General features: G+C 41.3%; 1 long non-coding RNA gene across 1 annotated transcript in view; it reads left to right on the top strand.

Moving 5' to 3' along the window:
• Positions 1-15,506, top strand: part of LOC133218401 (uncharacterized) — a 44,714-nt gene extending 29,208 nt beyond the window's left edge. The window contains exons 3-5 of the long non-coding RNA XR_009727143.1: positions 821-965; positions 12,204-12,354; positions 13,614-15,506. This is a non-coding gene — a long non-coding RNA (uncharacterized LOC133218401). The remainder of the gene's footprint in view (positions 1-820; positions 966-12,203; positions 12,355-13,613) is intronic.
• The last annotated feature ends 7,199 nt before the right edge of the window (positions 15,507-22,705 follow it).

Below are 22,705 nucleotides of genomic sequence, written 5' to 3'. Positions count from 1 at the left end.
ATCTTCATCCTCTTCCAGAAGAACCTTTATTTCCTAGTTGCACAGGCTGTCCACACTTTACACAGTAGCACAGACAACCCAGTTCTTGCAAACACATTGCTTATAATTTTGCATACACACCATCAGCTTTTTCAGGACTCAGTTTCTACTTAAAAGGAAAATAAGGATATGCAGCAATCCCAATGTCCCCAAACTGTCCTCCCAGCACATATGGTACTGAATAATCTGGAGATGCTATTTTCTTTCCAGCTGGATGTAGATTTTCTATGGTAGTATTGAAGCACTTCAGCTGTGTTGGACAAAGATGACCTTTGAAGGTCTCTTTCAACCCCAACTATTCTATGATTCTATAATACAATCCTTCTCTCAATTTACTGAGGGCTACCTGACTAGAAATGATCTGACATTTCTAGTACAATCTGGGACACCTGACAGTGGTATCTTTTGGGATGTCACAGGGGCATCCTGTGAGTTTGTCAAAGCAAAGTAAGTTTGGTTTCTAAATAGGAAGCTGAAAACAGCAAATGTTGCATTATCCCTATCTGCCATGTAAAGATGTCATTTACAAGGACATATTTCCATAGTTTACTCAGTTTGGGGCATCTCCATTAACTTGGAAAATGTTATATACGCTATATCATATATAAATGCTATATCATATATAAAGTTACTGATATAGACACAAAGACACTAAATGTATTTTCCTCTTGTTGAAAAGCCTTGCCTTACCAAATTTGTTCCCTCACCTATGCCCATATTGTCACTGATATCAGTGGGAGACTTCCTAGGGTGTCCAAGACTAACTTATTCTTCTTTCCAGGAGTGATTCCCTCAGTGCTGCCATTGCAGCACAGTGGAGATTTCAGGAGGGTCTCCTTCCATACAGGTTGCTGTACTGGAATAGATCCTCTGGCTGTGTTTCCTGTCATCAGGAGTTGCCCCAGCTAGCCATCTGTAAGGAGGTGGTAAGAAATCCCCAACAGTGCTCTCTGCTCACCCACTTAGCTGCCAAACATGCACATTTCAGTGCTTTCCTGAAAACACATTCCTGTTGTGGAAATGTGCTACGCCTGACTAGGTACACCAACAGCCCTGTGATTGTCCATCTGCTGGTCTACCAGATTAAATATTAGCCCTTATGTCTCCTTTAAAGCAATGAGTTTTCTCAAGTATGTTTCTCAAGAAGGAACATTTCTTCCTCCTCTTCAAGTGGTAGGGATGGGCAGGATGGGAATGTAAGCATACAACTGAGAAGTAGAACCTGGTATTTGGGTTGATTTTGCTCTTCACTGGTAAATGAAACAATACACAGTTACAGTGAGATGATTACCCAGTGGTAGTGAGGGAATCCTCTGTGCATCTGCAGGGTGAAGGTGTCTTAGAATCATGGAATAGTTAGGGTTGGAAAGGGCCTTAAGATCATCCAGTTCCAACCCCCCTGCCATGGGCAGGGACACCTCATCCTAGACGTCATCTTGGTTGTTGGTTGGTTAAATCTGCCCAGGAGACAAATACTTTGCAGAGAACATTTTCCATAAGAAATCTTTCACCCTTTTATGGCTTTTTGTTGCTACTTCTGCTCTACAATGACCATACACATTTGTTTATAGGTGTTGTTATAGATGGGTAAGAAGTTTTAGTTTCTATGGATGGGTAAGTTTGAGCTGAGTGTGTGTTTTTTTCCAGTTGACATAGAGAGAAATATCTGAAATAGATTTAAGAAGTAGACAGAATAATTTGTTTCTTTAGGGTTTCATTTTGCTCATGCAAGTTATTCGTAACTCCCACTGAACCCAATAAATTCCTAGTCCTTCACGGCAGGAAAAGCACTGAAGTCAATGGGAATTATTTGTATCCTGCAGTGGGGGAATAAGCCTCCTGGGAAACCGTGAATCTCCTGTTTGCCATAAGCAATCTATTACTGCACTGTCAGTAATAAATCATTCCAGGATTTGTAGGAATTCCTATTATTTAAGTGTACCTATGCTTTCATTCTCACTTCATTCTAATATAAAAGTGACTGATGCGAGTTATGACCTTATGTTAATATATAGATTTCTGCTGATGCTTGGTTTATGGCTTAACCTTCATTGCCTATATTATAGCACTTGTGCCGAGAGATTCAGTGTTATGTCCAGGACTGCTGCAGCTCTTCTCTCCTCAGAATTTCACCCATTGCTCGTGAGAATTTCAACTTCTGGATAAATAAATATTTTGGGTCAGGTCTTAAAAACACAGAAGTCCTTATTCTCATGTTGTTTTTGGAACGTGCCCATGTCTTAGTGGAACTCTCATACCACAATAACTGATGGAAGAAATAGAGAAATGTAACTTCATGTCTTAACTTTGAGGGTCAGCGGGGAGGGGAGTTGATTTGAGAAGATGGGAGAAGGAGTAGACAGATCCAGTGACTAAGCTTTCCCTGCAGAGGAATAAAAAGGGTTTAGTAGTGACAGTAAGTAGAACAAGCGCAGTGTCAAATGCATGTGTCTTCCAAAGAGAGTTAAAAATCCTATAAGGCTAAAACTTCCATAGCATCTCAGGGAGGGCTGCAGCAAGCTGAGCGTCCCCCATCCTGTCCCTTTTGGCCTTTTGTTACGGGAACTGATGTCCCTTCTACCCCAGCTGCCTTCTACTTACAGAATGAAGAACTTGGGCTCTGAACTTTTAGTTCATGATTGCCTTCATAGACTCCTGTATTCCTCAGATGGGAGAGAAACTTCATTGTTATTCTTCCAATTATCAGTCTCTTCCTGTATTGCCTGTGTAGGAAAAGAGAAAAGACTGCACTTTGCTGACTTGTTGAGCTGATGTTGGACAATCCCCACTGCCCAGATATTTAACCCTTAGTAATATGCAACTGCACACAAGCAGAAGACATTTCCAGACTGGAATACTTCCTGTCTTCAGGATAATAAATGATGTGGTACGTAAGGCAGAAACACTTTGAAGCCATCTTTAAATACCAAAATTGGAAATTGATCTGGAGAAAAAACCCCATGAGAGCAGAGAAAAGCTTTGGGATAAAGTGCTTAGCTTTTCATGCCATCAAGAGAGATAAGGTTTTGTTAAATACATTCATTTTAACAGGTGGTTTTGACAGTGCCAAAGATCTTTTCCACACTCCTGTTAGTGAAATATGTCTCATGTTACCACATTATTCGTTTTCATTCAGACCTCTTAAAAGAAGAAGGTAAAAGACTAATGATCAGACACTCAGAACAGGCTTTTGGGACTTGGAAGAAATCATGAATGGGAAAAATCCCATATTATTAGTGGGCAGCTGGAGGGTGTCTGTATAGAGCTGTGGTCACTGTGGTCTTGGGTTTGGTACTTTCACCCTGTGAATGGGTGCCTCAGTGAAGTCCCAGTGGAGAGAGCAACAGAGGTTTGTAATCACAGATAGGACAGGCTGTTCAAGGTGCAGGCCTTTCTGGCTCATCAGCAGCTTCACAGAAGGCAGGTAGAAAGTGCTGAATAAGAAGACTCATTGGAAATCTTCTAGTTGTATATGTGGACAATTAGGGAAGAGTTGCCAGTTGGTTTTCTTGGGAACTGAATTAAAAGTAATTATAAAACATAGCCAGGTTTAGGTCACATGGTAAACTTATGGTTTATAAAGAGAGCCTACAGTTATAAAACACCCTGCAATGGCTTTAATAATGTGATTTATACACCATTAATTCTTTACAAAATACAAAGTAAGAGTCAGACATGCGATCAAGTCCTTATGCGACATAAACAGCCATGAGCTGATCATCTTCCTATTGAAGAGTATTTATTGGAGTTCTTTGCCTGTCTTACCCTGCAAATAGCAAGAATCCATGTGATTAAATGCTAAATTTCATAGAACAGTGAGATTTTTTTGTGCATGTTTTGTGCAGTTGCTATTATTTTGCTTCAGGCAGCCTCAAATGTTTGCAGTGCAGGATTGCAGCGGTATGGAATCTGGCAGGGTCTTAATGGTTTGACACTTGTAGCTTCCACTGTGTTATCTTCTGTGAAACACTAACTTGTTCATGGGGAGACTGTAGAATATTGATCAGAGCACAGAATCATTAACACAAAGTATTTTTCCACATCCTGCCACATAGGTGATCATGCAGTTGATGTTCAACTTTGGCAGTGTAGCATTTGGGATGTGGAAGTCTCCTTTAATCAAATATTACAAAAAGAGGGCCAAATCCCCTGCAAATGTCATGGCATTGGCTGGTTTCCCTTCAACTGCATTGATTTTTCACTCCCTGAAGAACCTTGTCCCTGAAGCTTATAAATTGAGATAAATGCTATGTCTCACTACAGAGCTTTCCAGTGATCAGCTGGAAGCTGGAGGTCCCCTGGCTCCATCTAGGTAATAAACTGCAGATGCTAGATGCCTTTCCACCTGATGAACTGTCAATGTGCTGGATAGATGAGCTGTCAGGGAAAGAAAGAGGTTTCAGGTTGAAACATTTCTTACTTTTTTTCCTTAAAAAAGAAAAAAAGTAGTAAAAATGAATCTGTGGAATGCCTTGATTTCACCAAATAAGCATTTTTTCCAGCAAGTACTGGTTGTAAGAGAAGGCAGAAGCCCCATGAGTTCAGCTGAGTTTTGGAACACGGCTACTGTGCTGCTTTTGAGCAAGGAGGGTTTTGGGGCTTGGTGGCTGGGGATCACTTGGTTGCATTGCACAGACAGCATGGTTCAGTGGTGAGTCATGAGGCAGCAAGGAAATAGGGGGAGAGTTCAATGGGTAGGGTAAAGGCCTTGATGATAGAAAAGTTAGTGTTAGCAGGGACTCATTTCAGGATCCCTGACACACTTGGCACTGCAGGATTTTAATGTATATGGTTACGAGGTGGGTGTTGCTTGGAAATCAGCAAATGAAGTGGCTGGTTTAAGAACAGAACACTAATATAACAGAGAGTGGATATGGGGTTTGGAGTTTCTGTAAAGGGATTGATCATGGAATATGCGGCACAGATTAGAGATAATAATGTCAAACACTTTGCTCCACTTTGATTTCTATCTGAATCACAGTTAGGAAGCATTCATGTGTAGAACCCTAAGTAGATGGAACTGGATCCTGCCTCTCCAGAACGCAATGGCAGCTATGCTGTTTATTTCATTAAGAGTTAGACTGGGCCTTTAGGAATAGGGAGTTTAATTACTACTAAAATGGAGTGGATCCAGCTCACAGATTCTTTCCTCAGCTTTGAAAACCTCTCCAATAAAGGCAAAGATGTTTTTAAACAGAAAAAAGCCTCCACAAAAAGCTTAGAAAGTTCCATCTCTAAATCTCTTCTTCAACACGAAGGTGGCCCTGACAGATACGTTTTATAGCTCGCAGCCAGGACATGGTAAGTCTCACAGCCATGCTTTTGGGCCAGTTGACAGCAGAAGAGAGTGAGTTCCCGTGTGAATGCTGAGTGCTCCAGCTCTCTCTGTCGAGCCAATCCATTTCTTCAAAGACCAGACAGTGCTGAACTTAGTAACATGAAAAATGCGACTTTTGAAAATTCTATTTTAAGTCCACAGCTGGATTTTCAGTCAATTGGGATGTTTCTCTTCTTGTGCTTTCTGGTTAAAATATTACCTTAAGTCAACCAAGTTCTGTTTTAGTCCGCTTTTAAAACATGGAAAGTCAAGTTTGCGTTTTTATGTATTTTACCAAACTTTCCGATTTTTAACATGATTTCTGCAACTGGATAGTGATCAGCAGCAGATGCATCTCTTATAAACGTTTGATCTTTCCTGCTAGGATGGAATATTCAGCCAAACAATCAACTTCAATGTCAGAGACATATTGCAAGTCCTCTGAATAACTGCATATTGCAGTTACGATCATATCTCCATCTAAAATGATCCTGACTTAGGAAAAGTTATTAGCATTTAGAGAGAGCTCAAAAAAGCTTTTGGGGTCAGAATTAGCCTCTAGAACTATGTTTTGGTTTTCTATTACAGGGCACATAGTGTTGGTCTGGTTTTCCCAGGGTTTCAGTGGAACAGTTTGCCAGCAGGCAATTTGAGTTAGACTGCATTGCAAACCAGTGCATTTCCTTATAAAGCACTAAGTAAGCTTCTGTATCTTCTGCTACAAAATAGTATGTCCTGACAGAATTAATTTTCTAACAGCATTTCCTTTTCCTTAGAGTAAAAATTAAGGGTGAAAATGATTTTCCCTGGCTCCATATTCTAGTGAGATTGTCAGAGTTTCTTAGGTAGCTCATGCTCCTAGCACACCTCACCTGAACAGCTGTAGGACTGTGCTTAAGGATTCACCTCTTGACACTCATGAAGTACACACCAACTCTGTCACTACCTTCCTTCTTTATAGTTGGCTAGGGAATGTTTTTGTGATAAGCCTATGGTGTCACCTCCAGGTCTAGGACTTCATCATCAGTTTTTTACTTTTGCTGATCAGAGATTGTTTTCTACATTGAGACCTCAGTCCAAATGTAAAAACAGATTACTGTAGAATAGAATGCAGAATACAGATTACTGTATTGTGACAATTTGTTTGCACATCCTATTTGGGCTAGTTCTTTTACTGATAGCTGAGAGATAGATGGAAAGGTTGCATAGCCTTGGACTTGGACTGTTTGAAGTCTGGTCTACAGAGATTTGAACCACATTTTATTGCAGGGTTAAAGAAAGGGAACTATATTCTGCAGCACTCTGAAATGATAGTTTGGTGTATTAAGAAGACACTTGCTAGGTAACTTTGCTTTGTTTCATCTTTCTCTGAACATGCCTAGAAATCAAAAAGTACCATATTTTACCAGAAGTATAAAAGCTAACAGATATATCCAGTTACTCCCATAGTCCCATGCTAGATTGATGTACCACAGTTAAGAAAGCAGGAAAGAAACACAGAAATAAATAAAGGAGAAAAAAGAGAACATGAGAAAGGGGGTGGGGTGGGGTGGGTGGGAGAGTGGGGAAGAGGAGAAGCGGTAGAGAAACTAATCTTTTTTGTCTTAATCTAGGCACTGGAATATTTGCTTTCTAGAAATGGTCGTTGTCGCAGACACATGAATCATCTTTTGACAGAGAAATGTCTTTGAAGGTTAAGTCCAGGTGAGGTTATAAAGTATAAAGAGACTATTATCCCAGATAATTGGTGGAGATTGAAAAAGTGAGTTACAGGGCTATTATATCCTGTAACATCACTGTAGACAAGGTACACCATGATAGCAAGCAGCAAGAATAGCAGGGTATGTAGCATTTCCTGTTATATTTCAGAGAAATAATACTGAAATCTACCATAGTTCCCACACTTTTGAAGGCTGTAGCTGTTAGCACAAGCCCAGAGAAGTTCTGTTTCTACTCAGGACTATTCTGTTATGCCAGTTAACATCTCCGTTTCTGTCCACGTGAGTAATAACCACTGATTGACACCATGACACCTCTGAGGCATCATCTCTCTAGTCTGGCTGCAGATCCCTCTCAGTCCTTCCTGGAATAGAGCAGGGCTATGCCCAGCCCTTGTCTGAATGGAGAGTTTGAGGGAAGTGGCCATGTACAGGCATGTTACATGACAACAAGACATTAACAGCAAAGCGGATGTTGTCTCTAAGCCCTTGAGTGACTCCCTCCTTCCACCCCTAAATCGAAGTGTGGTTGCCCAAGCCTTATTATTTTGGTGCAGAGGGGTAACATATTGCAAGACTGTGGAGCAGTAAAAGGAAGTCCTTACTTTTTAAGATAGCCATTGGAAATACACATAGCATGGACCTTTCCTCTGCAGTTTTGGTGCTCATTTTATATCTGTTCTGTATTGACAAGGCAGATCACATATGTGGAAACCTGCAGTCTAAGGGCCTGTCCTGGCTGCAGTTCTCAGTGAACTTGGCTGGTGATCCAGGCCCAGGGCTGCCCCCAGAATGTCACCCTAGAGCTGCCCTGCTCACCTCACTGGCCTGTCCCTGGCTGTGTCATCATGCTCAGCTCCTGGTCCCTTAGGGAGTAACTGGCCTGTGCTGCACCCTTACATGGCACTTTCACAGAGTCACAGAGTGGGCTGGATTGGAAGGGACCTTAAAGGACTTCCCTTCCCTTTTCCTCAGGGCTGAGATGAATCGTTCATTCTCAGTCTTCAGGTTGCAGGTCTGGTATTCCCAAACATTTAAGCCTGCTAGTTGCCTCCTTTCTGGGTAAGAGGCATTGCTTACTTCACTGAAGCTGCTGTGCTGTCTTATAGTTTGTGTATGCAACTCATGACAGGTATCTAACCTCCTCCTCCTCCTCTGTGAGTCAACTTCCAGGAAAACTGCATCAGGAATTCCAGGAGTCATGTAGATTCAATTCAGGGGAAGGTGTATTTGTTAACTGTGCTGTGTATTCATCAGAAACTGTTTTAGCTGTTCCAGCTTTGTTAATATTGCCGGATTATTAAACCCTCAGTGTTTGTAACGCTACGAGTTGCCAAACAGTGAACAAGCTTTTGGCGTGGTCTTGTGTCATTTTTTACTTTACACTGGCAAGTATCTAATTGTTTGGGAGTTAGTCCAACAAACACTGCCCTTCCCATTATTGATTGCTAGAGCAGCCAACATGTTTTGTAACTGCCTGTTTTAAAGACCGACGACTGCATTTGAAGTGTATAGTCTGTATTTTGTCAGCTGCAGCAGGGAAACATCTTTGGAACTGGATCACATAATGCACAGACCTGATAGATGGACTCAATTAAATCAACAATAATATAGTAGTTGGCACACTCAGAGGAGCTACTCTGATCCTGCTCTAAAATTTTTCCAAATCCTTTTTATTCTCGAAGCCTCTGATCAAAACTTTAGGCCCTTTATAACCCTAATTCAAACATCACTTCAGAGGTTAACACATTTGAACTCCCAAAGCAATGCTTTTAACTTCTATCCTGTGGTCAATAAGAGGCTAAGTCTATCTATAAACAGTGTCAGATGGTGTCTCACACGTTGCACTTAAGAAACCTTACTCCTGATAGTTCCTTGACCTTGGTGGCCTTGCAGACTGCCCAGCTTAAATGACACTGAACAGGGTACCAAAGGAGAGATCACACGCTTGATACTGTAAAGCTGACAGCAAACTGACAGTGCTCAGGGTGTGAGGCAGGAGGCAGGAGAGCATCTGAGGGAAGTGAACAATGAAATCTGTCCCAAAGCAGCAAGATAATTATAGGATATCTCTATGGACATATCCCTAGATTTTTAACTTTTGGCTATATATTAGCTACTTGCACATATTCTAGAGAATCAGAGAAGATTTGTTGCTGGTGGTTACTCTTTCCCCATTGTGCCTGATAGTGTTGTAAATTACAATAGTGTTAGGAATAGCTTGGACCAGAAACAGCGTTACTGTAGAGTAACACCCTCATTGGCAAACAACGGCTGGATCTTCAGCTGGTGTAAATGTGGGAAGATTTTGTGATATCTGTGGGTGTTGAGTTAGCTTGTACCAGCTGAGGATCGGGTCCAAAGAAGCACAGAGAGGAATTCAGCATTCAGTTCTTATTGCAAATCCTCTAGAGGAAAAGTGGCTACAGGCATGATAAAGCTGAAATTGCATGAGAGGATTCAGGTTTGTTATTTCAAGGCACTTGGTTACTAAACAAACCTGTTCACAAAGTAGTGTGAAATGTACCAGTATCCAAGACTGAAGAGAGAAGGCTTTTCATCTTGATTGCTTTGATGAGGATGACAGCACAAAATCTGGAGCAAGGTAGAGTCAAGCCCTTTTCATCTTTCAGAGTGTACTGCCTTAGAAAGTGCTGGATGTAATCCCTCCACGTCCAACTTCTATCCCTCGATCTCATGTCAGATTTGTACTGGGTGATTTGTATCCATTGCAAATATCATATGCTGTGCAGCTGATACTGTAGATGCAGTCCCATTAGCAAATCTCTGTTATATAGAATCATAGAATGGTTAGGGTTGGAAAGGACCTTAAGATCATCAAATTCCAACCCCCCTGCCGTGGGCAGGGACACCTCACACTAAACCATATCACCCAAGGCCTCGTCCAACCTGGACTTGAACACTGCCAGGGAATACCCTTTTGTCAAGAGCTGAACTAGAACTTGTTCAATTTATCTGCTATAAATAAGGCCATAGAGGCAGCTTCTGAATCCCAGCTGTGCCCATCAGGATCGTTTCTCTTCATGCACCTGATGGATTTAGCTATGTTGACACAAGCCTGTAATACACATGCAGCCTACAATCTATTTCTAGGCTCTTGAGCACACGAAATATTACACATGCCTCTGTTCCACAACAGCATACATTTTTCTGTTCTATATGGTTGGAACAACTAGAATAAGCTGTACCTAAAGGTTTACATGTACTGAGTGGGTGAGAAGGATGAGGCTATGGGGGAGATAATGTTTCTGCCATGTGGACGTATTTCAAAGGCTCCAATTTCTTAGTGTTCACAACTGTAGATCATTTGGTCACTGAGTTGTTAGAGTTCAAGTTTGCAGAGACCAAAACTGTGAAAGTGGTTGATTTTTTAGGTTTCTTCTTCCCTTGCTTGGAACATGTGAGGCCTGGGGACTCTTGAGGCTTAGTTCATTGAAATTAATCAAAGTATCCAGGGGGACTACACGATGGAAAAATAGGGGGTTATTTCTGAGCTGCAAAATACTTTCAAATTGCATATACTGCCTGTCTATTTATGGGTGAAGGGAATGAACGTGTAAAATCAGGCACCCAAGTTTCAGAAATGAATGAACTGCGATTAACAGGATAAAGGCAGTTAAAAGTTTGAATCAAGGGATTATGGTGGCAACTATTGGGCAAGCTTAAAGGGACAAGCAGGAGAAGAGCATGGTGACTGTCACCTTTTTCAAGTATAAGATTTGAAGATGTTTAGTCAAGATGATGGAGTTTTAATGTATTTTTGCCTCCTACTTGCTACTTCATAGTTATTATGCTCTGAGCTACCATAATTTGGGTTATTCCTTCTTTGAACATAGTTGCCCAGAAATTCTCTCTATAGTTGATGCTGTCAGAGGCAGGTAAACTGTTTATACAGCTGATTCCTGTTTAGTGGGTATAATGTTACTGTTATTTATTTTGTAGGAAAACAGTGAAGTTTTTGTTTAACTCCAAGTTTATTTTCTTAGGGAGCAGCTGAAGAGCTTAAATAATAGTAAATCCCTGGTTTGGGTTTTTCTAGCTCTTTTACCTTTGGAAAATCTCATTTCCGAATATTTTTGGAGATGTTTTCTTGTGGGAAATTTTCAAAGATGAAACATCTGACTTTGCTGATGCACGTGGCCCCAGAGCTCTGACAAAATCTTTTTGAAACCTCTTCCATTTATCCCCCAAATGGAGAAACAGCAATATTTTCATCACCTGATTAATTTTTCCATGTTACTCATGACCAAATGACAGGTTCATTGATCAGTTCTTTTGTCTAAACATAGTTTAAACATCACTTTTAAATGGAAAAGATAGACCAAACAATCTGATAAGGGTTCCTGGTTGTGTACACTCCATGTCTCCTTGTAATTGCATAGCTCTGGGCTCACTGGTTGCAGTACCTTTATTATTAATAACATAAATAGACTTTCCATTCTGTGTTCCTGTAATTTCTCTGCTGGATTGAATTCAGCATGCAGTTTTGTTGGTCTTTGGGTATAACCTGTATCTAGATTATCTGTGTCTCCACCTCTAAATCACTCCTTTTTGCTGGAAGCATGGAGCATGGAGGTGCATCTCATTCCTTGTCATCTGGGCATGTTCTGTAGCACACAAATGAAAGGTGTATCACAACACCACGACCAGCCAGAAGGTGAGAGGGTGTTGTGCAAGCTCCTTTCTGACCAAATAACACGTCTGCTTCTAAACACTGACAGTCAAAACAAAGACTGGGAGAAAAGTGTTACCATCTCTCATTTATTCTTGAAAGAGAGCTCAGAGCTCTGTCTGCCCATTGATACGAAGCAGTCTTAAGTCAGTGTTTGAAAAGCAACCCCAGTCAGAATAATCACTTCCTTACTTTTGAGTGTGTATTTCACAGTTCTTCTATGATTTCTATGATTCTATGATTCTATGTTGAAAAGGCCTAGTTCAGGACTGAAAACAGCATGGCAGGAATTAGAGATGCAGAACTTTGAGAAGGGCTTTTGTCTTTTCCTAGGACTCTTTTCTTTGAAGTGAACTTACGAGTTTTGCGCTCATCTCTAATGAGCACTATAACCTAGCTAGAGACAAGAGCTCTATTTTACCTCACCCTTGTGAAGGTTAGAGCCTAACTGAGGATAACTGACTTCAGTGCTTCTCTGAAATGTCTGCTCAATGGAGATGGGTCAAGGCAAGTAACAGCAGCTGTATATGACCAGCAGAGTTAACCTGACTTCCACAGGAGGGGAGGGAAGGTTTCAACCATACAGGGTAAGTGTAAAATGTTTTTCTCACTAGGGTACTCAAAATAAACACCGTGACAGTTCTCATCCCATGTTACCTTGCTGCTTGAGAAAATATAAAGCAAGTACCAGCTATAAGCCAGCCTGGAATTCCCCACTTGATGCTTTAAGCATTTTCTTGATGAGTGGAGGAGAGATTTGATTGTCTGTATCTTTGAAAGGTGATAGAAATACTCCAGAAAAGCACGTGCCAATTACATGCATTAATGTCTCCGAGCAAAACCAATTCTCAGCTGAGGATATTGTGCAGACATCATCTCCCATCAAAGCATAGTGAATAAAACAGCATAGCGGGGTCTGACATGGAAGAGTGATAACTAAAGGGAGACAGATACCTGTGGTGTCTTGTGAACTTCCCAGGGGCTGTCACTGAGAGGCAAAGGCTGTTTAGTGGGTGAAGCTGGTGCCTCTGAATCCCTGACCTCAACAGATTTTGCCTTCGTTACATAAGAGTGAGAGTGCTGCCTCTAAAATAAGAAAGGGGAAGTTATTGTGATCACTTCTGACAGCTCCATGCAGGCAGGAGTTACACAGTTACACAGAGATGTTTGACCTCTCGTGGTTTTGAGCAGTGAGGACTCTGTTTTACATAATGGGCCTTTGGAGAGTACCCAACATTTGCATTTAGTTGTGAAAACTTAGGTTTATGTACTGTGAAAGGATAGAGGGAGTATAATTATGTTCTGTATTGACATCTAAAGTGACTAGTACTTCTCATCTTATCTGGCCTTTTATATAATAGTAAGAAAATGCACAAACACATATGTTAGATGTGGATACTACCGCTTTTTCTCTGTTCTCTTAGTGAGTTGCACTGGAGATTAATTTACCAAAAGGAAAAATCCTGGGATCTGGCCCTTTGCTGGCATAATTCAGTGTAGATATAAATGCACATCAGTTCAACATCTGATCCCTTCTGCAACAAGAAGGGGTTTATGTCCTGCAAGGGTCTCTAAACCTTCAAAATACCAGCAAAAGTCAATATATTGCAGTTAGGGCAAGAAAACTGTTGAAAACTGTGATCTGCAGAAGCAGCCACAAGTGTGGCTCTTCCCTTTTTTTCACATAACTTCTCTTCATCAGCCTTGGAAGAAAGCAGCTAGTTCTGAGACGCTTTGCTGTTATCCTGTGTTAGGTTCCAGACGGGTGGGTTAGTGCAGGATATTGGCATAGCTTGTTTGGACAGCCTTGCAATTGCTGGTGGTTTATCTCTGCTTTTCCCCACAGAGGATTTCTGGAGAAGGGGGATCCAGCCAGTCTGTTCTACCCATTACATCCCAGAGTATAGCTCCAGTTGTCGGCAGTGCTTCATCCTCCCTTTGAGATGCAGAGATTGGGTCTGTCTTATGTGATTCAGTGGGTAGTGAAACACAAATACATCTGCCCTTGGCTTGCGTGACTTGACAAAGCAGAATTGCCTTTAGTGAAGCCGTGTGGGTTTCTAGCAGCTGAAGAACTGGCCCAATAGGACATGAAGAGCTTCCTACTGCAGATGAAGCAATTCACCACCCACTTCTATTATTAGCAGTTGAAAGCTTTTTGAATCAGGAAGAATGGCAAAATTGACTTCCTTTTCTTTGGGCTCTGAAGTAAAAAATGGGCTGTTGTCATGAGCTGTGTTGAAAAATACCTCCTGATTTTGAGAGAATACACAGCTGTTGACTTGTATTAATTATTTAGCAGCATATTAAGCAGTCATTAGTGAGGATGGGGACATGTGGAATGTTAATACTAGTTCATCTGAGAGATGAATTATGGGGAATTACAACATGTATCTATGAAAATGATGTTAAAACTTTGGCGTGTCCTGAACAACAATATGACAGGAATTGGGACAGAGAGCCTGAGAATCTGAATTCAATTTGTGACTCTCAGTGACACCCTGTGTGACCTCAGGGATCTTATGTAAGCTCTGTGTGCCCTGTTTCCCTTTTGTGAAAGGAAAAGAAAAGGAAAACTTTCTGTTTCTCATGTTTGCCTGCTTGGAGTTGGGGCCACTTGTTCTTTCTGTACTGTGCCAAAAAGAATGGGGTCTGAGTCTCTTTGTGAGAAAGCCAGGGCTTTAGCATAGAAGTCATTTTAAAGAAGAACAAATTCTGTCATATCTGGAATGTAGAATCCCAAACCAAAATTAGAACAAGGCAACCCTGGGCTTGTACACACAATGCTGTTGTTTTAATTACTACTTCAATCATTCCTTATTTTTTAAACGAAATACAATGATGTTTGCAAAATAAACGACTACATATTTCATTGTCACCAGTAAAGTGCTAAAAGAAGAAAGGAAATCATAGAAAGACCTTCTCCAGTGGGAGATCTCTTGGAGAGGGAGCTGCAGAATTGGGTCCAGCATTTATCCAGTTCAAAACACAAATGCTTTAAGTTCTCACGGTTGAAGGGACCAAGTACTGCCTTGCTCTGAAAGCACAAGGGTGCAGCTCTTCTTCTGTGCTTCCATGAAGTGCTGGAAGTTCTCTCTCATGGTTTTGTGTTGCACAGGCCCAACCTCCCTGCTGAGCTTGGGAGTCATAGTTCCACACCATTTGAAACTGCATTGCCTATGATCCAGCGAGTTGTATGTGTTCCCTTGAGGCCTGGGTGTTTAAGAAACATGTCTTCTTTCCCTTCAGAGATGCAAAATAGCTGAATAGGGTGACCTAAGGCAGTATATCATGAGATTCCCTTGGATTCACAATCGGCCGTCTGCCCTGGATACAGATGGTGAGGGAGGAGAGTAAATCCCTGAGGGCAAAGTCCCATATGCCCGCGTGTGTTTGCCAGTTGTACAGAGGGTCACCCGCTGCAGCACCTCTTTAAAAACTTATCATTAAGCCCATCTCCTTTGTGAACTTTCTCATTATCATTTCATTGTGCTGTGCAGTCCTGGCCTGGCACAATGAATATTGACTTCATGCTTGCTTTTCTAATTGAATTACAGGGGAGCAGGCTGAGCCACTGAAGTTTCCTGCCTGCAGTCCTGCTTCCCTGGCAGCCAGCTGAATAGAGGCTGAAAGAAAAGCTGTTTGCTCGGGCATTATGGATAACAGAGACCTGTCACAAAGCTGCTACAATGATTTATTAAAACACAGAAGAAAACGAGAGAGAAAGAGTCTTGCTCACTTTCAGCACCAGCTGCTTGCTTTGCTTGCCTCCTTTCCTCTTTCTTTCCTCTCCTTTCCTCTTTCTTTCCTCTCTTTTTCCTTTCTTTCCTCTCTTTTTCCTTTCCTTTCCTTTCCTTTCCTTTCCTTTCCTTTCCTTTCCTTTCCTTTCCTTTCCTTTCCTTTCCTTTCCTTTCCCCTTTTTCCTTTCCTTTTTTTCCTTTTTTCCTTTCCTTTCCTTTCCCTTTCCTTTCCTTTCCTTTCCTTTCCTTTCCTTTCCTTTCCTTTCCTTTCCTTTCCTTTCCTTTCCTTTTCCTTTTTCCTTTCCTTTCCTTTCCTTTCCTTTCCTTTCCTTTCCTTTCCGTTCCTTTCCTTTCCTTTCCTTTCCTTTCCTTTCCTTTCCTTTCCTTTCCTTTCCTTTCCTTTCCTTTCCTTTCCTTTCCTTTCCTTTCCTCTCTTTTTCCTTTCCTTTCCTCTCTTTTTCCTTTCCTTTCCTTTCCTCTCTTTTTCCTTTCCTTTCCTTTCCTTTCCTTTCCTTTCCTTTCCTTTCCTTTCCTTTTTCCTTTCCTTTTCCTTTCCTTTCCTTTCCTTTCCTTTCCTTTCCTTTCCTTTGTTTTTCCTTTTTCTTTTTTCCTTTCCTTTCCTTTCCTTTCCTTTCCTTTTCTTTCCTTTCCTTTCCTTTCCTTTCCTTTCCTTTCCTTTCCTTTCCTTTCCTTCTTCTTTTCCTTTCCTTTCCTTTTTCTTTCCTTTCCTTTCCTTTCCTCTCTTCTTTCCTTTCCTTTCCTTTCCTTTCCTTTCCTTTCCTTTCCTTTCCTTTCCTTTCCTTTCCTTTCCTTTCCTTTCCTTTCCTTTCCTTTCCTTTCCTTTCCTTTCCTTTCCTTTCCTTTCCTTTCCTTTCCTTTCCTTTCCTTTCCTTTCCTTTCCTTTCCTTTCCTTTCCTTTCCTCCCTCCCTTTCCTCCCTTTCCTCTTCTTTCTCTCCCTCCTCTCTCCCTCCTCCCTTTTTCTCCCTCTCTCCCTCTCTGGTCTTGCCTTGCCTTATTAAAAATAGAAAGAAAAACTCAGAGAAAAACATGTTATTTGAGCAAAAGCTTCAAGCAAAAGGCATCGTTCTCCAATCCTTAAATAACATTCCTTGCTGAAGACAGATGTGTTCATCATTATGGTCAATTCATAACAAAGAATACAAGCATGTCACTGTAACTGCTCCAGCAAACAACATCCTATAAATGTCTATACAGTGTTAGCAAGTCTTATTTAAGAGAGCATGCTGGAAAAAAAAAACCCTGGACTCCATAGTTTACCTTTTCTTGCACTGAATTTAATTGTCAGACTCTTACTGATGTCAAAGGAGTGGAGTAAAGCCAAGTCTCAGTGGCTTTGCAAACACCACATTATATTAGGTCGTTAGCCAACAATTCAGTTTATAGTGGTGCAGCACAATGGGGAGGCTCTGAGGTTTGCTCATGGAACTGCTTTGGCCAGAAAGGCCCAGAGCTCTGCTCATGGGGCTTGATCAACATGGGGATGACACTCTTCTGTTGGGTCATATTTCCCCCTTTTATTTAGTTTGCACTTGCTATTTATTTATTAATCTATTCAGACTTTGAGAAAGTTTGATTCTGCTTAAATAGTAGATCAAGAAGTGTAATAAAGAAGTGTTTAGCTCAAGGCTGTTGGACTAGGGCAACAGTTGGGTTTGTTTTTTATGAAAATCTGTGCTGTTTTATATCCCTTATGGTTTGTTAAAGGTGGCATTTCTAAAGTTTGGGTGGGGAGACAAAAGAACCTCGTACCTAGCTCTGCTTATGGCTAAGTCAGGTCAAAACGTTTGCCTCCAGGCTGTAGCCTAATAAGAAGCTGTGCTTTCCCGTAAGAATTTGGGAAGAAGGCCTTTCTTCTTTTAATGTCTGCTTCCTTGGATACATTTTCATTCCCTCAAACCAGGAGACTGTAGCCTAGAGAAAGCTGTGTGCCCTCACACTCCATCCTCCATTCTCCATAATGCAGCAAATCACCCATCTGCCACGGATCCTTATTGCTCACTTCTCTCTCAGCCTGGGCTGATCTTGTCTCCAGAGAGAAGCTGTGATGCAGACTTCATCTTCCTGCTCCCCTGTCTCTTAAGGCACAAGAAGGAGGATCTAACCTTCCACCAGCCTCAGTCCAACGTGTTGGTTGTTTATTACATAGTGATAGGACAAGGGGTAACAGGTTCAAACTTAAACAGGGGAAGTCTAGATTGGATATAAGTTCTTTACTGTAGGGGTGGTGAGGCACTGGAATGGGTTGCCCAGGGAGGTTGTGAATGCTCCATCCCTGGCGGTGTTCAAGGCCAGGTTGGACAGAGCCTTGGGTGCCATGATTTAGTGTGAGGTGTCCCTGCCCATGGCAGGGGGTTGGATCTTAAGGTCCTTTCCAACCCAAACTATTCTGTGATTGTATTACAGTGTAGATGGTCGAGGGTTCATTCTATCATCATATAGTGCTTATCTTGGGTTTCTCTCACATCAGAAGTACCTTCAGTGATGCCAGTTTGCTGCACAGCTGGAAGAATTGCCATTCTGATCGTCATTCATAGGCAGAACTTACAGTAAGGAACACTTAGCAACTGCTTATTTTAGTGTATGGATTTACAAATCATAGGAAACTCCTGTAGGATATTTTGAGGCAAAATAAATGTGTTGTTAAAGATATTATAGTCTTATACTTGATAATAAACGTGTTTTACTTTAAGTTCAATATGCTGTTAATAAATAAAAGACAGGATAGTGTTCAGCTCTTTTCAAATGGGTTATTCAGAGCTGACTTTACATAGAGCTGAGTTTTATTCTTTTCTTCCCATTCCCAAGTTATTACCTAAATGTATACTTTGTTTGGCCACTTTGTTGTTATCTTTCCTGATTCCCTGGCTATCTTGTTGTTCCATATTACTGACTTTCTCCATTTTTATGGCCTTTCACTTTTCACATTGTCTCAGATCTTCTTTTGTCCAATTCAAGTTAACCTCAGACCAGAAGACTGCAATAAATTACTACAGAAAGATCTCACTTTTCAGTGCCTGGCATTTTCCTTAATGCTGATTTAATCTTTCTCAGTGATTTATCAGGAATTAATCTCTGTTGGGAGTAAGTTTATTGGTGACTGCCCTTTGGTAGCTACTAAACTGTCTGCAAATAGAAGGGTGGAGGTTTTATGACCCCATTGAAGATAGGGCACCAGGTGGATTTATTCTCAGGTTTACATGACTTGAAAGAGTAAACATGAAGCTTCAGCCAATGCTTTCCATTGTGAAGAACACTTCCATGGGGCTTATGTGTGTTTGGTAGGTACATTCCAGGCTGAAATCAAATGGCTATTGACTGGAGCTGAAGGGCCTTGTAATGTAATGAATTACATTCTGGCACTTGAATGATTAATATTTGTTGAGAAATAGTAGATGGCTGACTTAATTCTCTGATCTGTCTTGTCCAGTTCCTGATTGTTGCAGCTCTCTTCTGTGTGGCCATCAGTAAATCAATTCTTCTTTCTCAGTCTTCTATTTGTTTCCCTGCCTTGTCTAGTTCATTATTTAGTCTTAAAGGTACTGTCCATTAAGCACTTGTCAGTCAACACATGTATGGCAAGGTCCTTGTTTCAGTTGCTGGCACTAAAATATGAGCAGTTAATGTCATTGCAGTAGTAGTAGTCTGTTACAGGCAGTGTTACACATGAGTGTTTTACATCATGCATTACATTGGAACCACAACAGATAGCAGTGTGACTAGATGTTGCTAGACACAGGCACGTGCACATACACAGCAACAGTCAGGTCCTTGGGCTGAACTGAGATGCAGACTTACATAGCCTCCCCTACATAAAACTAGAATGTTTCAAAGCTTGTATTTGCCAGGGAGTTACGGTATTGGTAACAGAAAACTTCCTTAAGCAAGTAAAAGGGTTCGTTTTCTCCCCTCAGTTGGTGCTGGAGTTGGTACCTCCATTGGTACTGGGATTGGTACTGGAATTGGTACTGTTCCCACATCCCTGCTAGCTACAGGCTCTGGCAAGACTTTACTAGGATCAGGATTTCACCCACCTCTTTTGGAATTTCTATAAGGAAAGGCTATTGGATGTGCATGTTATCTGGTAGGCATTAGCACCTAGGATTTAAAAACCATGGCATGAGAACCATAAGTAATTAATGCACTGAAAAATGGTATTACATCTCTCAGTAGAGAAAGAATCTGAGTAAATAACAATTTTTCCCCAAGTTTATCTTAGCTATGGCATAGACTGAAAAATTGAATATAGTTTTTTTTCATAGCTAGCTAGATGGCCTGGGTAACAACTGAATCTTTGAAGCAATACAAATGATTCTGACCATTTGCTTAGATTTGGGATCACTGTAGAAAGGAAGTTTTGTAAGCCACCTACACAGTTTCTGCCTGGAATTGGAGAGGGAATCTTGCTGGGTTACAGGCATTTCAAACCAGCTTAACTTTGCAATTCATTGCATAAAGCTCAAGACAGTAATTGCTTTGTATGCATTCTCACATCAAGACTGGTACCCGTAAATCAAGATGAATGTCTTTCTGAATGACTTGCTACAGTTCAACCACAAGATCTGGGCTCGAGGCAGTGACCACTAAGTGAAGTGTTTTGGCCTATGTAATTCAGAAGGTCAGGTCTGAAGATTATGATGCTTCCTCAAAAGGCTGTGAATCTTTACATTGTATATTATCCTCTGTGATGGAAGTGTGCAAGAATCAGAAGATTCTTAATTGCTGGTTTTTGCAGCAATGGAGATCACTGTGAATTCCCATAGTTTGGTACGTTTTCAAAAGGAGACAGAAGGAAAAAAGAAATCCTTCAACTTTGAAAAGCACAATGCTTTGACCAGTTCTTTACATTGGCAGGGGTCCTGTGTTACAGTGAGTCCCCTGAAAAGCAACCAAATTGCCAACCACAGACAACTATGATGAATAACATTCTCTGTCTTTGCAAAAAGCATTGCTTACAGTACCCCATACAATCTCAGCATCAGGCAACATGCGGTGGATTTGGTTTTGATTTGATTTCTACCAGCTATTACTGCCATTCAGCAAAATTAGTCCTTGAGAGCAAGGGATACTTTGTCAAATCAAGATTCCAGCTGCCTGAGTACAAGTCTGCATTGCTCATTCTGGCAGCAGTCGTGAGTAATCCAAGGATAAACCACTCCTGTGAAGTGAACAGGGAACTGGGCAGGTAGGTCCTGGTCCCAGCTCTGTTACTGGCCTCCTGGCTGACCATAGGCACATAACCTCACTTACTAGTTGCCTCCTTTTCCTTCCTTCCTTTTCTCCTGTTTGCCTACCCTGCCCTGTCCCTGAAGCAGACTTCTTTTTGCTATATTTGTGCTGTATTTAATACAAGAGTCCGCCTCTAGGTGTGAGATGGGGCAGCCTCTGCTTGTTCCTGTGCCAAACGGCTATGTGCTCCTGCAGAACGGAAACCATTTCTTTCTGGGTTTCACAGCTGTTATCTCTGGTGGTAGCCAAGCACTTCCAAAGTTGTTTGCTACCGATTCCTGAAATCCAGTAGCAGGTAAACCTTTGCGTTGCTTCTACAACAGGATGCTCAGCTGTGTCAGACCTCTGGCATACAGAGCTCCCTGAAGTTTTATTAGCCTGACATCATCCTGTGGGATACATCTTAAGAGGCTCTGAATCACCAAAGCAACCTCTCGGTTGTTAAAAATTAAAACTATATACAGCGCCCTTTGAATGCAAGTGTATGAATGTTCATCAATACATGTAATTAAATATGTCTTTCTTAATTTAACAAGCTTTGCTCAGCAGGGGAGTGATGAATGCGTACAATTTCACACTCCCGACAGGCATGTTTAAAAAGAAGGAAGGGAGGGAAGAATAAAAAAGCAACAGAGCTCCCTAAATGGTAATTCAACTTAATTTTTTAACAAGACTGTTTTGGTTTTCAGAGTGATTCCATGACCTACAGCAATGATCAAAGTGATGCCGTGGTGGTGAGTCTTGTATAGCTGGAGTACTACTGAGTGTGCTGCAGCAGGGCCTGCAGTGTTTGAACGGTCTAGCAACCAGGTGCTTTTTCTGCTCTATCAGTGCTGCTGGACTGACTGGATGATCAGGTTCTTTCACACAGTAGCCCACAGCTTAACCAGGACCATGAGAGGTGCAGAGAAGGGGTGACAGAACAGGAAGATAAGGCTTTCAGGTGTTTGAAGTATCACCCAGATTTACCTTTCTGAGCCATCAGTTCAATATTTGAAGTTGTCCTGGTTGGTTCCATATTGTTTAGTTATTTTTTTTGTCTAATGGACTTGGGTTAATATTCAATAGGAATCATGTCTAATCAGAAGAGTGCTTCCATGTCATGCTGAAGGAAGGAGCTGGCTCTGCATGCTTTGTGTCAGATTGAAGCAATGAGCTGGAGGACAATCTGTGGCATCACTATCTTGGTATGTATTTTAAGCAGTCCCCACAGTGGTGTTTATGACATACACTCAGTCACCTTTGCAATCATTTCTCAGGGGAGCATTTCAAAGCACAAAGACAGGAGAATTTCAGAGAAACTGGTGCATTTCTCAGTATAGCTGAAAACTAGTTCGATACTGGCATAGAATTGCTCTGTGCTTAGACCATTTATTAAAGTCTAGACGCAACATAAAAGCATGTAAATTGGTTCCAGTTGTCTCTAGTAAAAACTTCAGCTTGAGCTGGGAATTGATTGGTGAATCTCTCAGTGTAATTAAAATTGACTGTTAAAGTTTCTCCCCCTTAATTGGTAACACTTTCTTTGGAAGTCAGCGAGTTAGGATTCTTGCTGGATCATTTAAAGCAGTTCCTGTGTATATGATCAGAACTCTAATGTAGTTTTATGGAGAGGTTTACAGTTATGTTCCACCCTGGTGGTCTTTCATCCTGTATCTTTCCTATTTAAGATTTATGCTGTCATTCACCACAGCCTAATTGTGTTTTGATAAAAATGAAACGATTGCTGACGCATTTCAGCATGAAAGCTGGTGACATTTTGAAGCTTTCAGTAAGATGATCTGCAATGCTGCTCTGCTCAAAGCCCCTGTCTCCCTGCAAGTCTTCATTTTTAATGCCAGCATTTGTTAGTTGGGTTTTGTAGGGACTAGAGCTGCTCTCCAAGTGCCCTGCCAGCAGTGTCTTACTCAGTGTGCCTGATTGCTGCCCATGCAGACGTTTTCATTATTT

The sequence above is a fragment of the Neopsephotus bourkii genome, unplaced genomic scaffold (genome assembly GCF_033783945.1).
Source record: "Neopsephotus bourkii isolate Nb327-2 ecotype Australia unplaced genomic scaffold, CSIRO-AGI_Nbou_v1 NB_1250, whole genome shotgun sequence".
In the NCBI taxonomy this organism is placed as follows: Eukaryota; Metazoa; Chordata; class Aves; order Psittaciformes; family Psittacidae; genus Neopsephotus; species Neopsephotus bourkii.
This window is presented reverse-complemented; position numbering and strand designations above follow the sequence as displayed.